Source organism: Danio aesculapii, chromosome 20, assembly GCF_903798145.1.
Source record: "Danio aesculapii chromosome 20, fDanAes4.1, whole genome shotgun sequence".
Lineage (NCBI taxonomy): Eukaryota > Metazoa > Chordata > Actinopteri > Cypriniformes > Danionidae > Danio > Danio aesculapii.
In genome coordinates this window covers 29,981,874-29,993,989 of record NC_079454.1, presented here as the reverse complement: position 1 = coordinate 29,993,989, position 12,116 = coordinate 29,981,874, and positions in this window count along the sequence as shown.

Here is a 12,116-nt window from a genome sequence, read left to right as displayed (position 1 = left end):
GACGTGTTCCATTTCCAGAGCACTTTTGGCTCATTGTGCATAACATGAAGAACAGAGGAGCAAGCGAACAAACATGAGGGCTAATATTGGGTTGCGCACATCCCTGTTGTGCGATCTCTCTCTGCGGGGCAGGACAAAAGGCCCACAGAAATGTGAGCCTGCCGAGTGCAGCTCTCTTTGCCTCAGACGCATGAATGAGCTCCTTTAGGGACTGAGACTGGAGCGAACACCTCACAGCAACACATAAGGGCTGAGCAAGATAAAAAAAAACACACACATAATCCTCCTCAGCCTCCAACAATGAACATTAGACCTACAACGCTGCCAACACTTGCAGATCGCCAGCTGTGCCCATCTGATTGAGGAAAATGCTGAATATCCTACTTTAATATGAAACCAGATCTTTGTCCGAACTGCTACTTTACTGAAACAAATACTTGTTGCTGTTGTAGCCGCTGTTCAAATCATCAGCATCTATTGATCCGGTTTCTCATCTGCACTCAGCAGGCATTGAAAGAGAATAGCTGTGGGAAGTTTCTGCTGATTTCACTCAGGCCCAGAAAGATGCCCACCAGGTGAGAGCTCTATTGAAAAACTGTCAGCAAACTCTTTGTACGGGAACACCTGGGTTGTGCATGTGCAGACATTCAAATCAGTGTTCATTTCACTATAATACACCATCTTCAAGAAGATAGTATGACTGCTTTTCCTCACAGTGGGAGCGTGGCTCAATTTTACCTGTAAATGTATACATTATAAATGCAATTTGTGCATGCTAGGATTTCAATACACATCTTCAATGATCAGTATGCTTTTTTAGAATTGCCATCAATTCAGAAAAAGACAGTCACAATTTCTGAAAAATATTGAAAACCCTTTTTAAAATATATATAGCCATATTTTTGTAAAATATAGTAAAATGCTATATTGAATACATTACAGTCGCCTCACAGCAAGAAGGTCGCTGGATCGAGCCTCGGCTGGGTCAGTTGGCGTTTTTGTGTGGAGTTTGCAAGTTCTCCCTGCGTTCGCGTGGGTTTCCTTCGGGTGCTCCAGTTTCCCCCACAGTCCAAAGACATGCGGTACAGGTGAATTGGGTAGGCTAAATTGTCCGTAGTGTATGAGTGTATGGATGTTTCCCAGTGATGTGTTGCGGCAGGAAGGGCATCCGCTGCGTAAAAACAAGTGTTGGATAAGTTGGCGGTTCATTCCGCTGTGGCGACCCTGGATTAATAAAGGGTCTAAGCCAAAAAGAAAATGAATGAATGAATTAAATTACATTGTATTAATGTAACTGTCCAGATACTATGATACAGAGTGCCATGACATACACTATAAGCATATTATATTATTAGGCTGCTGATATTCTATTATTTTTTATTTTAAAATCAGTGAAGATTATTAAATTGCTTTGGAAATTGAACTGATTAAAAAGATCTTATTGAAAAATCATCATCATCGCAAAAGAGTTTTACAAAAGTGAAATAAAAAAGGTTTAAAAATGTTGTAAATATTATATTTTTGGCAAAAGGTTCATTCACACTCACTTTCCTTCAGCTTGTTCCCTGCTTTTAGGTAACACTGCTGTAAAGGTAAAAGTTTGTCAATTAAAAATAATTTGCAATATTTAAAAAATAGCTTAAGCAATGTAAATAAAAAAGAAATAAATTAATTAAACAAGATTGACATTTCCAGAATTTTTAATCTTTAAAATTTGTAACTTTTTATTTTTATTTTTTTTGGAAAAACGTCCCCAGGGCTACATTTTTGGGAACTGTAAAATATGTGCGGCATGATGGCACAAGTGGGAAGAAGGTTGCTGGTTCGAGCCCTGGCTGGTTCAGTTGGCATTTCTGTGTGGAGTTTGCATGTTCTCCCCGCGTTCACGTGGGTTTCCTCTGGGTGCTCCGATTTCCTCCAGAGTACAAAGACATGCGAAATAAGTAAATTCGGTAAGCTAAAAATTGTCCGTATTGTACGTGTGTATGTCCTGGTCCACCAGGTTGGGGATTGAGCATTGGGCTAACGACCCACCTCGTAAAAATTTGATGTTTCAAAACACTAATACGGTGCGGTATTATGGAGTAAAATAAGTGCCTGTTTTCACAAATTCACTAATGACCCGTTTCCACTGAGTGGTATGGTGCGGTACAATACGGTTCGGTTTGGTGCGCTTTTATGGCGGTTTCCACTGTCAAAAGGTACCTAAAAGCGAACCGTACCTAGGGATGCAACGATAAACCGGTTTCACTATTAACCGCGCTTCAATTCATCACGGTTAATTAATCGTAAAGGCTTCTCAACACCGTGTTTCTGAACTGCAGCAACTAAACAGAGTTCTGCCAACTGTGTGCTAGTTTAAAGTTCCGGGCTTGTACACCGAGACTAAACCAGGCACACTGGTTAACTTTGACTGAGGCTATAACTAAGGCAAGTTCGTTATTTCCAATGGAGGAAGGTGCACGCGATGCAATGCGCTCAAGCTTTCCAGCCGCACCTAGTTGAGATGAAGGGAGCTTCTGTGACCACGGGAAATGCAAACGACTGAAGTTTGAGGAAGACGCAATTAAAAGTACACAGGTTTGCAAACCTACCTAAAGTTACAAACAGTATCCACAATGAGCCCGTGTTGGAAAGCAACCTGTATAAATGTGATTTTTACACATTTAAAACTACTTTTTTATTTTGGACACTCTTATTGGTCTGTGACCCAAGTGTCCACTGCAAAATTCAAAACAATCTTTTTAAAAAAAAGGCATGCGTTATACGCTCTCAAAAATAAACGTTCAAAGTCTGTTAATGGCGCAGTCCCTTTTCAAAAGGTACTTTTTTGTTCCTACAGGGTACTTAAAGGCACATATTAATACCTTAAAAAGTACAAATCTGTACCTCATAGCACCTTAAATGTACAAAAGTGAACCTTAAAGTTACAAATCTGTATCCTAAGGGGACAAATGTGTACCCTAAAGGTATTGATGTACACCTTTTGAAAATGTACTACCCCAGTGACAGCTTTTGTACCTTTATTTGTGTAGCAATTCCTCAACTAGGATGTTACACAACATACTTATGAAACACAAGCAAGAAGATAAAGTATCAAGCCACACATCCACTTACAGACAGAAATCAACCAATCATTCCTCCAATATTTCACCTTCGGAAATAAAACCAACACTTTTTTTTCCAAAGTCTCCACCAAACCTGCCTGTGCTCACTTACTGCCCCACATGAGCAATATCACACCTTGATCTAAGACATCTGCACACATTCCTGCAGCTCGCTCCCAAATGGAAGGGTTTGAAAGGAGTGAATTGATCAAAACAAGAAGCCCATATGTGCTTAAACACTGCATAACATGAGCGTGTGAATGCTGGGAATGTTATCGGCAGCATTTAAATTCACTGCTGATCCACTGTAGCTCACCTGCAGAGCTGTGCTTATCCTCACCCTCATCATCCAGCCGTCTGTCCAAATACTGACAATCTGTAGAGCAGATCTCGTCCACTCACTCATATCACACACCTGCGTCAGATAAAACACAATGAGGGATGACATACATTTCCAAAATTTAGAACATTTGGATGTTTTTGTTAAAACTGGACTGATGTATTAAAATAGACAGATCACCTGACTTTAAATGGATACTGTAGGTCACACAAAAAGTTCAATTCTGTCATCATTTACTTAGCTTGCTTCTAATACTGTATATGTTGCTTTTTTAAAGAACACAAAAAAGATATTTTGAAGCTAGCTGAAACAAAGAAATTTCCTGAGGGTTTTTTTCCTACTATGGATGTCAATGGGTTCTGGGTAAGTTTTATTTCTTGTTTGGTAATCATGGTCATTTCAGTTAGGGTCACATTTAGGACAAAAAGCCTCTTTTCCTAACTACAGATAGGAAGGTGGCTTTACAGAAACCTCCAACTTGACCAAAAATCCTAAAAACTCTCTTAAAGGGTTGATTAACCCCAAAAATTTTAATTGTTTCATTAGTCACATTTCCATCTACCTATTTTTATGTGCATTTTGAAGATCAAAAAAAAATGGCTGATGGAAACAGCAAGATGCGCATAAATTGAAAATGCACATAACAATGTATGCACATTACTGAGTGGGATAAAATTTTTATTCAATAAGAAAAGATGCGCATAAACTACAATGGAAACACTTTTACTGGACAAATTCCAGTAAGCGCATTAAAAAAGCGTGATTTTGTTATAAGAGATCATGTGATTATAAAAATGTGTGAGAATAGACAAACCAGCAGGCTGAGCACATTGTAAAGCATCTGAGATGTTGTTTTGGTCATTCTAAAACGCCTTAACCATTTCAGTATTAGTGGTATTATATTATTAATTACCCCCAGAACTGTCAACACAGTCTGTGCTCCACGTCTCAACCCTTCAAACGCCACCACAAATTCATTGCGTGTCGGCATTTGTCTTCTGAGGTGCAAGAAATGTATTAAATAAGAAAAAGATTGACGCAGCTTCTCCTACCGCAGCAAATTCTGTTCATACTTTTGATATTTGGCACCAGTTAATCAGGAAGTGACGTTTTAGTTCTCTTTGACTCATTGGATGGAAACGCTGCTTTATTTGCACGTCTTATATGTGATATTCCAGTTTTGCGCAGATTTGCATCTTTGGATGGAAATAGCTATAATTGTTTTTGAATTATTTTGAAGAATGCTGGTTGCTGGGACCCATCAATTTCTTTAGTATGGAAGTCACAGGGCTAGTGACATCATTGTCCATTTTACAATGTGTAAAAGTTTAATAACAGAAACAGCACAAAACTGAACTTTTACCGGCACAGACCAGCACAAACGGAGCAATGAATGACCTGCAGATAACATTTTATTACATCAAAAACCAAAACAGCACAAACGAATACTTTTGCAGCACAAGCTAACACAAACGAACGAGACTATTTTGGATAAATTTGGAGCATGTTAGGGGTCTTGTGACGTCACCGTCCATAATTAAATGTGTAATATTTTAATAGCAGAAACAGCACAAACCGAACTTTCACCAGCACAAATGGAGCACAAACGAACCAGACTATTTGGGGTGAATTTGAAGCATTATTAAGACTATTTTGCTGATGTTTTGTGCTGGGTTAGGTGGTCCACATAACCAGCATTTTTCAACAGAAGAAAAAACTCAAATTGGTTTTAAACAAGTGAAGGGTGAGTAAATGATGACAGAATTTTCATTTTTGGTTGAACTATCACTTTAACTGTAGGGCAACCAAAAAAACTGTACTAACATCAGCATTATTTGAAAGCTAATGGGAAAAACTGCCTTTATATATATATATATATATATATATATATATATATATATATATATATATATATATATATATATATATATATATATATATATATATATAAGCCTAATATTACAAGCAAAACACTTAAATAGTAATAGTTTAATAATTAATAGTAATACACTTAAAAAATGTTTGTTTAATATTGTAGGGTTGTATACTAGTATTCAACAGACAGGCACAGCCATTTGAGTTCTGAGTAAGCCAAATAGGCTCAACCCACCAGTTTACTGTAGTAAAAACCACTTTCTATATTCAAGTGCATTTTTTGTTTCCATGTATTAAATATGTATTAATAAATAAACTGCCACTTTTTTAATTAAATGGCATACATGTAAATATATATTTAAACTTACAGGCTAATTCACATATTTCACGATCTGAATGATAATAATAAATAAGAAGTATTTTTTTAATACTAGACAACACTTGATGTTTCTATCTCTGTCAGTGACTCGGTGACAGTTTAAATGAGTGCATTCTCAAGTGCTTCTGTCACTGTGTTTAATCCTTTCTATGCAAGACTGTATGGTATAGTTAATGCCACACGAACTGTAAAGTGTTTAATATTGGTAGTTCATTTTGAAATAAAAATAACGAAATGTTCATTAAGAGTTATATTAGATAAGAGCAGATATTATAACAATTTATCGATAAACACACCTCGTTCTCTCTCTGTCCACAACTGTGGTTTGCTGATCTAATAAAAAACAAAAGACGGAGAGGAGCCGAATTCTGCCGTCGTTTTCATCTCAAATTTAAAGGGGACTGAGGCGATAATTTAGTGTACAGTTTATGAGCTAATCCCAAAAGTTTTGGGGGACTGAGTAGAAATATACGAAAATAGGCCTAGCAATGCCCATGATGCCTTACATGTAGCTTCTATTGCAAAACAATGTCACAATCTGGTTTGCCTAAAAGGTTTGTTTACACGTTTTGTTTAGGTTAACTACTAGTCAAACTTAATGACACAATTAAAGATTTCCTAACTAGAAATATGATGTAATTTTGGAAGATAGGACAAGAACCCCAAATCAAGATAAGATAAGATACAAATCTTTCTGTAATACAAGCCTGGTTTCCAAGCTTCAAAACATAGATTCAAAAGGGAAAAAAATGGTTTGGGTCCAGTTGAGGGTGAGTAAATTTCATTCATGGGTGAACTATCATTTTAAAATAAGATCACTGACAGCAAATAAAGTTTGGCAAATTTATTTAGTTAATTCTTAACCTGAGTTTTTGGCATGTTCAACTGAATTATTTCCCACTTTGTGATTATGCTTTGATATTTAACACTAAGAGCGAAAAGAAGACAGCTGCTGATCACACATGACAAACCTGCCACAAATCACAGATAAAACACTTACACAAAGAGATCAGTGTGCATTTCTGCAGATTTTCCAAAGCCTGTGATTACAGAGCTAATTACCAGCATTCCTTGTGGTCCAATGTTTAGAGAGCAGCACAAACACTAGATGCCTTATTCTGAAGCTCAAGCTAATGCTGTACTTCATAATGCTTCACACACACACACACACACACACACACACACACACACGCACACACACACACACACACACACACACACTTCAGCTCTAAAATTAAAAAACAACGGATGATGTAATAATAATAATAATAATAACAATAATAATAATAACAACAACAACAACAACAACAACATTATTAAGTTTGAGGACAAACTTTATGGTGGCTTGAAAAGCTGACTCTGAAAGTTTGAAGTCATTTTAAAGTGTAAATAACTGAAGTAGTTTTTATGAAGTTTGAAACAGTCTGCATAAGTACATAAATGTTAGCATGTTTCTAGTATAGATTGGCATTTTTTTTAGCTAGGAAAGAGTGAGCTTTGTTTCTGCCACCAAAGTAACCTAGCTTGCTCCTGAGTTGTGTTGTGGATGAAATTATACTTGACAACAGGAACCGATAGTTATTTAGAGTTGTATTTTGTGGTTTTGACTTGTATGAAAACACAGGCAAGATTTAATATCAACCTTTGCTTAAATAGATAAGTTTTGTTTATCAGTGGTGTTTTGCTTTAGTAAAATCACAGTGAGGCTGCTTGTCCAACAAAGCATTTTTTTTCTTGAGCTGAGCATTTTTTATGTTGTTGTCAATTGTAGCCCATCAGTGTCACTTTTGAGTTAGTTTGAGTTATAGGCAGTTAATAGGGGGTGGTTAGGGTGTTCTGAGTGCTTGCTAGGGTGTTGCTGGGTGGTTGCTATGGTGTTCTAAGTGTTTGCTAGGTAGTTGCTAGAGTGTTTTGACTGGTTGTTAAGGTGTTGCTAGGTGGTTGGTAAGGTGTTCACTAAGGTGTTGCTATGTGGTTGCTAAGGCGTTGCTAGGTGGTTGCTAGGGTGTTGGTATAGGGGTTGCTAAAATATTCTGAGTGATTGCTAGGCAGTTGCTAACATAAATTAGCATGTTGTTAGCATGATTCTAGCATTAATTAGCATGTTACTAGCATGATTCTAGTATGAATTAGCATGTTACTAGCATGTTTCTAGCATAAATTAGCATGTTGTTAGCATGATTCTAGCATGAATTAGCATGTTGTTAGCATGATTCTATCATGAATTAGCATGTTACTAGCATGATTCTAGCATGAATTAGCAGGATTCTAGCATGAATTAGCATGCTACTAGCATGTTTCTAACATGAATCAGGCCAAAAATAAATAAAATAAAATTAGTTTAGATAAATATGTAAATATTAAAATATTAAATCATAATGTTTTTATTTGTAAATGTGAAATGTAATGAAAAAGCCCACACCAAACATGTGGTCAAAAAACTATTTGAGAGCCTCAACATTTTTTGGGTGGGAACAGTCTTAAAAATGGAAACATGTCACTTTCTAAAAATTCTCAATGGGGAAAATTTCACTCAAGGTGAAACAATCAAGACATTGTGTGTCTAAACCAGTGGCAGAAAACACTGAGCCTGATTTAAAAGCACTGTTGGCTTGGCAAGAATATCTGCGTAATATAGTTTTGGCATATACAAGTGAATGGTTACTTTATATAATAATGGTTTTGTCCAAAATGTAACAAACACTTAAGAAATCCTAAATGATTTCCTATCACACCACATGATATAACAAAAAGAGAAGTAAATCACAAAGATTACAAAGCAAAAACCAACCTAAACACTTTATATGACCATATAACATAAGCTTATGCAGAAACAAGACTATCTGTATTTACTAATTGCCTGATTAAATTGAAAGTTGGTGGTTTTAGAAGGTTTTAGACTTTCAGGACCACCAAAAAGATGTTGATCCAGGTACATAACATCCTTCTAGACAAAATCACAGTCCCTGTAATATGTCAATATACAGTACTGGCAGAGCTCCTGCATGCTAACAGAAACAACAGCAATTTACTTGAGTCTACTTGATCCGTGTGCCAGACAGCCTGATACACACTTGCACGCTTTCTATTTTTAAATCTGGCGTTATAAATTACATAAAAGCCCTCTAATTACACTGTTTAGAGTATTTCAAGTGCTCCACTTTAGTAGCACAGCTTTTGTAGAATTATCTGCACATACATCTTAAAATTAAAAAGGCCTTTTTTTGTCTTGCCAACCACAACACAAAGTGAGTTTTTTTTTTCCTTCTGCTCATGTTGAAGGTTTAAAGCTGTGTTCTGAACACTTTATCGGCCATAAAGCTTTAGTCACACAAACAATAGTCCCTTTTTTTTAATTTATCTTTAGTCATGATGCGTGATTTCGATGCATGTCTAAACAGGAAAATCAGATGAGGACTATCATAAGAAAGAGAGTTTCTAAATCATCTTTGTTGCCAACATGATAAACACATAACCAATCACTTTTAAAAATCGACCAAGTTGAAAATGTAAATACGGTTACTTGCTCCATACAAAATATGACTTTCACTCCCCCTGACTTTCATTCCAGATCTCTTTTCTCCATGTTGTTGTTAACAAATTGTGAGGCATGTTCAAAGCATGAGTTTATTCAGATTACAGTCATCAGGAAACCATGCAGCCTCTTCTGAGGTTGGACTTTGGTTCTTTACATATCCCAAATTAAAATGATGGTTGGTTTAGAGAAGGTTAGGCTTATGAAAAATGCATTGCTGGAATGTGAGCTGAAATTGTCTTGGTCTGTTGAATGACTAGCTGAAATGGGAATTACACTTCTTATCATCAAGGTACAAGTGGAAAAAACAGCCACTCTGAATGTTTTAAAATCTCTTATTAATATTACAACAATTACAAACATTCTTGTAAATCATATAGTTTTAAAGCATAAAGTATTTAATTTAACTTGGTTGTTACACCTAGGAAATTTGTAAAAAAGAATTGTAAATACAAGTAAAGCTACATTTTAAAGGTGCCAATGACAATCTGACTATCCCCAAACATATCTAAATAGTAAGCGTTCAGTACATGGAAACGGTATACCTTGAGCCTCAACACTCATTCCTCATTCTCATGTAAATCCTGCGACTGTACATATTAAAATATATTCCAGGAAACATGCCAATAAAAACAAAACACTGATTCAATTAACATGTGATCATTAATATGAATGTCCCAAGCATCGTTTGATTGGCCACAAATTTTCCTAGGGATATTACAACAATAGATTTTTTTATATTTTTAAGTTTATCTAAGCTTGAATCATACTATGTATTGGGGACTCTTATTTTGAAAATAAGACCATGCATGACAATGGAGTCTTATCTGTTTACAGCTCATCAGAATGTAAAATTCGGGATTTATGAAGTATTAATTTTTTCAATACCACCCGTTTAACTGTATCGTTTGTTGCTTAGTATGTATATTGTGAAATTTGCTCCATGTGTTTGTAATGAGGCAAAAAAAAAAAACAGTATGTGATTTATGCATTGTCACATCAGCTGTGAGGGTTTTTGCAGAGCAGCAGTTTTTTCATTCAGTTGCTATGATATAGAGTATCATATCCCCACTGTACTGTTATAAGATGAAAGCCTTAGCAGATTATTTGTTGACAGTTGCATGGTATTGTCCAACCCCACCTCCACTGTAATTGGACGACTAACTCAAAAGTGACACTGATGGGCTAACATTGACAACAACATAAAAAAATGCTCAGCTCAATAAAAAAAAAAAAAAAAACGCTTTGTTGGACAAGCAGCCTCACTGTGATTTTACTAAAGCAAAACACCACTGATAAACAAAACTTATCTATTTAAGCAAAGGTTGATATTAAATCTTGCCTGTGTTTTCATACAAGTCAAAACCACAAAATACAACTCTTAATAACTATCGGTTCCTGTTGTCAAGTATAATTTCATCCACAACACAACTCAGGAGCAAGCTAGGTTACTTTGGTGGCAGAAACAAAGCTCACTCTTTCCTAGCTAAAATAAACCTCTCCACCTCTTCAGTTGAAAAGACTCATTTTACATGGTATCTACTCAGATTGCTCAAATAATTTGATTAATGAAATGTGGATATTTTGAATGTGTATTTCAGAGTACATTGAGTGTGTGAGCTTCAAGCACTAACATGACGAGTGTCAGTGCAGAGCTCATTTATATTCACAACCCTTCCAAATATGGTCAAAGCCAATCATATCATATTAGGGCCAATTCAAAAAAGTTGGAAATGGACCTTTAAAACAGTTTCTGGAGAATTTTGCAATTTCCCAAACCACATACAGTAGTTAATATAGAGAAAAATTTAGCATTGCATCAATACATTCGAAGGCACTTTTAAAATCAATTCTTTAGATTAACTGTTTCGTTAAAAGCTATGTTAAAGAGCCCCTATTATGGGTTTTTGAAAATGAGCTTCCGTGCAGTGTGTAGTTGTGTCGGCGTGACGTTGATACCGAACTCAAGCCCCGCCCATTTGTTGCACGCACAGACCCAGAAAAATTTAAACCCCCGGCCCCACCAACAAACATTGTAGAAAGAAGTCGATGAAGACAAACACTGTTAAATCATGTCACGAAGATGCAGTGCTCTGAAGTGTGAGGGAAATTTAGTGTTATTTTCCCTACCCAAAGATGAGGCTGTGAAGAGTCAGTGGTTGAAGCTTATTTTTGTAAAAATACCTCGGCATAATAGCCCCAGCCTTTTGCTGTTTTCCCGTCATTTTTCTGACGAGTGCATCAGCAATCTACACGCTTACAACGGAGGATTCGCCGGCTGTTTGATAAAGGAAGAATCAGAAAAGTCTACTGATGTGTGGGACTTTGTCAGAGCTTGAGAGGAAGTTTACAGCACACAGTTCATGGATCAGTTTCTTCCTCCATTTCACAAGTGTAAGTAAGTGCGATTAAAATGGCTGCATCCTTGTTTTCTCTAGCTTGCAAATTATGTATTTAATTGTGATACTTGTAACTGCTTGTACTGTATCTGGTTAACTCTTTATATTTTCACATTGCGTCTAAAACCACGTTGAAAGCGTGATGCGTGCCGCTTTGTTTTACAGATTTAATTGTGTTTGTGAGCTCGCGATCCTCTGCTGTTTGTTTTAAAATAGTTCAACTTTTGCCACTGTGTGGATTAATACTGAATGTGTGTCTCTGTTTTTACTTATGGTTAAGAATAGAGCAATATGCTGGTGTTAAACTGCATTGGGCTCACACACACTTCAAAATTGTTGATAAGTTATGGTGGGCGTTTCTCTCTGTCTCACGCTGGACGCAGTTAACCAATCACAGCAGACTGGGTCATCGAGCCAATCAGCACAGACTAGCATCGCGCTAATGAGGGGTTTGGCAACAAATGATTTGCTGAACGAATCA